This window comes from Euleptes europaea, chromosome 9 (assembly GCF_029931775.1).
Source record: "Euleptes europaea isolate rEulEur1 chromosome 9, rEulEur1.hap1, whole genome shotgun sequence".
Classification (NCBI taxonomy): domain Eukaryota; kingdom Metazoa; phylum Chordata; class Lepidosauria; order Squamata; family Sphaerodactylidae; genus Euleptes; species Euleptes europaea.
This window is the reverse complement of record NC_079320.1, coordinates 67641538-67647919: the sequence shown is the minus strand read 5'-3', so window position 1 is coordinate 67647919 and position 6382 is coordinate 67641538.

Here is a 6382-nt window from a genome sequence, read left to right as displayed (position 1 = left end):
CGGGATCGATACTTAGTGTGTTTTTATAACTTTTGATTTGGGAAAAAAAGGAATTAATGCAACAAATTTGATTTAAAAATTGCATAGACATTTTAAGATAATCATTTATTTTTTATTTTTTATTTTAAGAGAACGTGTTTACACAGCTCTTAGAGCAAGTCTTTTTTTTGGGGGGGGGAGTGTTACTGATGTAATGAATATGGTACAAAGATCTTAAATGTCCAGTTTTGACATCCTGCTTAAGTATTGAGCATGGTAATGTATTGCAATTATCACTTGAAATACAGTCGTCACACAATGGTGCTTCTTTAGGGCAAAGGATAAACCCTTTTAAAGTTCCGTCGAAATATATCAGAGTTTCAGTGTCATCCTAAGCAGAGTTAGAAGGGTGGAACTCTGCTTTAGCATGGCCCAATTTAAAATATTTCGCATTGGCAGGGTCATGACCGACAAAGTACTTGGCCTTGCTTTCACATGAAATTATGAAGGCGAATCCTATTTCAGTCTCTAGTTGTGTTTGAGACATTAATTGCTTTGATCTTGGGAGCGCATGTTTCTACTGACCTATTGTATGGTTTTAACATTTGGTGCTGATAAAACGTTTGGTGCCATTTTAGCTTTCCAGGAGATCTCCCCCCCCCCCCTTTTCCTATACCTCATCCTTGGGACCAGTCTTAAATACAAGGGACACCAGCGACTTGTTTGGAGCCTTGCCTTTTTACATAGGATAATAGGATTTGTTCACATGGATAGGAGTATTAAGCCTTTTATGCATGGCTGTTTCCCTCACGGTCACCCCTCCCACGACTTCAGGTCTTTGTTTTGATTTACGGCTGTCAGAGGTCGCCTCGCTCTCCCTTTGTGTTTCCTCGCGATTTGCTCACGTTTGCAAATTCAAGATAAAACAGGTCCCTGAAAATGCAGGGAAAGGCAGGGGGAGAGCGAGGGGACTTCTGCTGGTCAGAAACGGCATGCATAATCAACACAAAGACTGGAAGTTGTTGGAGGGGTGACAATGAGTGAAACAGCCACTTGTAAAAGACCTTAGTCTAATGAGCCCAGCCTTTTACTCCTGAACCCGGTGCTTCTGCTCATCATCTAATTGTCTTTTATCAGTACAAAACTGGGTTTTGTATTTCTGTCCTGAAATTTGTTCATAATATTTTTCGGCCTTGGGTGTGTGTATGGGGGGGGCATTAGTTCTCTAATTTCTTTTTTCTTTCTTTCTTTCTTTCTTTCTTTCTTTCTCAAAGTGGGCTTTGAAATTGGATTTAAGACTGCAAATTTTCTAACTAGGTCAGCTTATATTTACAACATTGTTGTTATATCTGTTTGATAATAAAAGAACCGAGTGAGATTTAGGTACGCATCTTTATGTGGCTTGCCTTGGATACATAATAAATCTTTAGAGCAGGGGTGTCGAACCCATTTGTTACGAGGGCCGGGTATGACTTTAATGTCACTTGGCCAGGCTGGGCCATGCCTCGCCAGCCCAGGTTGGGACTGGGAGGGTGGGGGGACTTCATCAGCTGGCAGGCCTGCAACAGGCTCATCAGCCTAGATTGGGATTGGGTGTAGGTGGTTGCCTTCGCTGGCTTGTGGGCCAAATAAGAGCTCTCAAGGGCCCAAATCCGACCCCTGGGCCGTATGTTTGAGACTCCTGCTTTCGATTCTTTAAAATAGGGGGTGGGTTCCTTAAATCATACCAACTACAGGATGCTTTCGGGGGGGATATGTTTAAAACTGTGTGGGTTAAGTCTTTATAAAATACCCCTTAAGAAAAGCTGCCTTTCCCCGTGTTTGAGAAATGTCTATATGGCTGAGATCTAAAGAGATGCTTAGGATCATGAAGGGCCCTTTCACTAGCCCAGTGGATTTTTTCCTTCGAACAACTGATCCTCATGCGGTGTAGTACGTTTGTTGATTCCCGTCCCCACCCAGCAGTAACCCTCCACGCCACATGACAAAATGTCTTGGAAACTCAGGGCAGTTGCAAAAGTAATTTGCCACATGGCAACAACTAGTTACTTGGTTCTTGGGATCCGGTGTCTATGTATTTAGCAACAGAGTTTATCCTCCTGACAGAAGCTCCTGATGGAGCTGTATGACAGCCGCAGCCCCTACTGACTTCAGCAAAACAGTTGTGTTGGAATTGTTTCCTTTCCAAGATGGTTATGGCGGGGGGGGGGGGAATGGAGCCAGGCAAATTCTGTGTTTCCATGTGATGTTTGAGTTGTGGGTCCTGGAGGTGCGAAGGGGGTCTGAGGGAATCTTTGTCTGGGGGGCTGGGCCTGGCTTTCAGTTTCGACATGCAGATGAGGGACTAGGTGAATTTTAAGAGTGTGTGTATTTATACACGTGCACACAGATATGACCTCAGTGAAAAGACAAATGCAATACATCCTAAAGCCTGAACTGACCCTAGAAGCTAAAGTGACTAAACTGAGGCTATCGTATTTTGGTCACATTATGAGAAGGCAAGAGTCACTAGAAAAGACAGTCATGCTAGGAAAAGTTGAGGGCAGCAGGAAAAGAGGAAGACCCAACAAGAGATGGACTGACTCAATAAAGGAAGCCACAGCTCTCAGTTTGCAAGATCTAAGCGAGGCTGTCAAAGATAGGACATTTTGGAGGATATTGATTCATAGGGTCGCCATGAATCGGAAGCGACTTGACGGCACTTAACACACACACACACACACACACAGTGGGTTGGAGCCTGCCTAAACTTTCTGCCCATGCCAAGGGAGGGAGCAGTTTTTGCCAATTTCTTCCTTCCGTGGCAGAATTCCAGTTACTCCCCTAGTGATTCCTGGGGGGGTGGTCCATCATCCCCCAGAAGAAATGTTGCAAGGCTGCAGTGGAAGGGGGAGTTGGGCAAATTGCACCTCCATGGATGGAAATCCTTCTGTCCACAGAAATTCCATTCTGGCAGATAAGAAGGCAATGCACCTAATTTAAGTGCAGTGTTTACTAAAACAATCTTATGAGCTGCAAATGAACATGATCCGATGAGCTATTGCTATGAGATTTCCCAATACAGTGTTACTTGTGATTAGAGTGATAACGCTGATACACTGGACAACATTCAGACCTGCACAATCCCATTAAGAGTGAAAATAATGTAAATTGGCTCCCCATTTATATCAACTCTGCGTGTGTGTGTGTGTGTGAAAAAGCATACAAAATGTAAGAGAGAAAATAGATCATGTGTGCCAGCACTTTCAAATCTGATTTTAAAAAAATCTAAAGCAACTTCTCACTTCCTTTGGACTAAATGAGAGCCCAATGTTCTCTAAATGAGAACATTACACACCCAGGTAAACATAAAAATGCTGCCATGTGATGGTGAGTTTACAGGTAGCGTAATATTTGAAATCTGCTGACAGCATGGATGACACCCATGCCAGTCGACTCCCTGTGTTGATCTACAGACACAGCTTTCCAGATGATTGGCTCCATTCAGATAATAATCAGGTTTCAAACCTAACACATTCCTCGTATGATCTGGAGCTGTCTAACTAGCTAACGTTTTAATGAGCCCAGAGTATTAGCTATATACATTACCCCCTTTGGAAATATATACCATAAAAATCTGGATAGTTTTTCACTCCTTCCTGAATACAGATTGAAAGTGTCTCCAAAGATCACTAGATAGAGCAGAGATAATGGTAATGTATACATGAGGAATAATGGCCTGTAATCTTGAGGGCTTCTCTGTTGTCTAGACAGTGATTCAGTTTTCCTCACAAACTAATCCTGTCATAAATAGTGATGCTACATAATAAAGCTTGTGGCATCTACACAGTCAGAGCTTCATATGTACTACTGAGATACAGCTGGGATACTGAATGTAAAATTGAAAGAAATATAATATTAAAGAAGAAGCAGAGTTGGCTTTTATATGCCGAATTTCTCTACCATTTAAGGAAGAATCAAAACAGGCTTACAATCACCTTCCCTTCCCCTCAACAGACACCTGTGAGGTAGGTGGGGCTGAGAGAGCTCTAAGAGAACTGTGACTAGCCCAAGGTCACCCAGCTGGTATTGGAGTGGGGAACCCAACCTGGTTCACCAGATTAGAGGCTGCCACTCGTGGAGGAGTGGGGAATCAAACCCGGTTCCACAGATTGGAGACCACCGCTCCTAACCACTGCTCTTAACCACTACACCATCTCTACCTCTTATAGCTGCAAGACATTTTTCATTATGGGTAAAACTGTGGGCAAGCGATTTTATCAAATGTTGATTTTTGTACCACGTCTTTCCTCTTGGCTCAAGGCGGCTTGCTAACCCGCGCATGAAGGAGCCTGCCAACTGTCAACTATATAACATTGGTGTGCGTGTGTGTGAAATATTTGGTCTATGGGCCAACAACTGACATCTGTGTTCTAGATAAGTGGGATAAATGATGCGGTTCTGCCCCTCATGAACTTCAGCCTGCTTTGGGACTGGGTAATGTTAGCATGGGATGGAACCAGGTCCTTCCCTCCACCCAAAATCACCTCCAAAAGACCTCTAACAATGGACAATGGTATGAATGAAGTCACTGAACATTACTTCTATTTTAGTGAGGTAAAAGATGTATTGGTCCTGTCACAGACCCGTATTTGGAAATAATGGTTTATACCCATGTGGATGAAGTTGCAACAGCAGATGCGACTAATGCGATGTAGTGTATGGAGAGCTCATTAGGAATGAAAGAGGCTTGAGTTCAGGTTCTTGCCCAGCTTTGAAGACCTTTGAGTGACCTGGGACATGTTTCCAACTCTTAGGCTGGTGTACTTCACAGAGTTGTGTTCACACCCTGCCAGCAAACAAAAGTGCAGCAAACTTAACTAAAAGTATGCTGTTGCGGAAAGGTGGGCGCAAGGTTTGCAGAGGAACCCAGAGCCGTACATTTATTTCAGATGCTGTCACAATCTCAGTGTTCCACCACGCTGATTATATTTTGGCAGCATTTTTCAAGATCTGTTTGACCTTCATGCTATAAAGGCATACTCAAGTTATTCGTGTTCATTTGTTTTGGTTTGATCTTTTTAAGTATGACATGTTTTGATTGCTGTTTCAGTGAAAGGGCTGTTTTCTTAAGTTGTGTTGAAGTAGCTTAGACTCTAGTGTTATTTTTTTTAATTAAATAATGTGTTGGGTTGCAGATATTTCACCACCCACCATTTCAACAGAGTGCTAATATTGTATGTTTACATTGTACTGTATTGCTTTCACTACTGCTCACAAACCAGGGGCCTGTATGTTGTTTCATAACTAAATAAAACAATTATTGATTGCATCCTACCAGTGTTTTCACAGGCACAGAAGGAAGAAGGGGGGGATGCCGCCTAATTCCCCCCCCCCACTGCAACCCCTGTCCTGGGTGGCATTTTGTCCAGGCGGGTCCCACAACCCCCAGCATAGTTCTGAGAGGGGTCAAAAGAAAGTTCTCTTCCCACTTGTACTGGAAGGATTCAATCCGAGGACCTTGGGCAAAAACGCATGGTCGCTTGATCCTCCTTTAATCCCTGTTTCAGCCAGGATTCAGCCTGGATCGGATGCATGCGTTTCGCCTAATGTGCATTCGATCCTGGCTAAAACAGGGATTAAAGAAGGATAAAGCGACCATGTGTTTTTGTCCCCTTGTTCCAGCTAAGTTGTGAGGCAATATTGAAATGAATTGTAAATAGTTATGGATGTGCAGGCAAAGTATTTTTGGGAATCATTTCATTTCATTGCAGCGTGAAAGAACATTGAGATTTTGGTAGTCCTGTCACACATAATGTGTTTTGATGCCTTTTGTAATTTCTGCAAATAAGAAATAAAATAATAAATTCTCTTTCCCAATCAAGGATGGCTTAGAGTATTCATTACGGGTTTGTTGCCGTGGTATTTAATTTTCAGTCCAGGGTGCTGGAGAAAGAAGGGCTGGCTAATGTTTCCAGGGGAGGCAGGTGCTCTTCAAGCGTTTTCACTGCAAAAATGCAGCTTCATCACCTGAATTCTTCATGAATATTGAATAATTAATCTTCGTAGATGCAATAGTAGCAATCTGATACAGAGATAGATAATCAGTCTTACTGCGCCAAAAGGCTGCTCAAAATGGTTATGGCTAAGATTGCATAGGAACCTGATGACTGTTCTACCTTTGTCCAGCTTTCCTCGCATTGTTTTTTGGTGAAAACAGCTTTAAGATAAGACTGTCACTTACCTTGAAAATAGAAAAAGAAAAGAAAAAAAGACTCTTTACTTTGAATTCACTTGTATATACATTCACTGTTGTTTTCACTTGTTTGTAGATGTTTCATGTTCTTCACAATACATGTTTGCATAGTTTGCTTTTGCAGTATTTATATTGTTTTGGTTGAGCTCAGTACTATATTTCCATCAT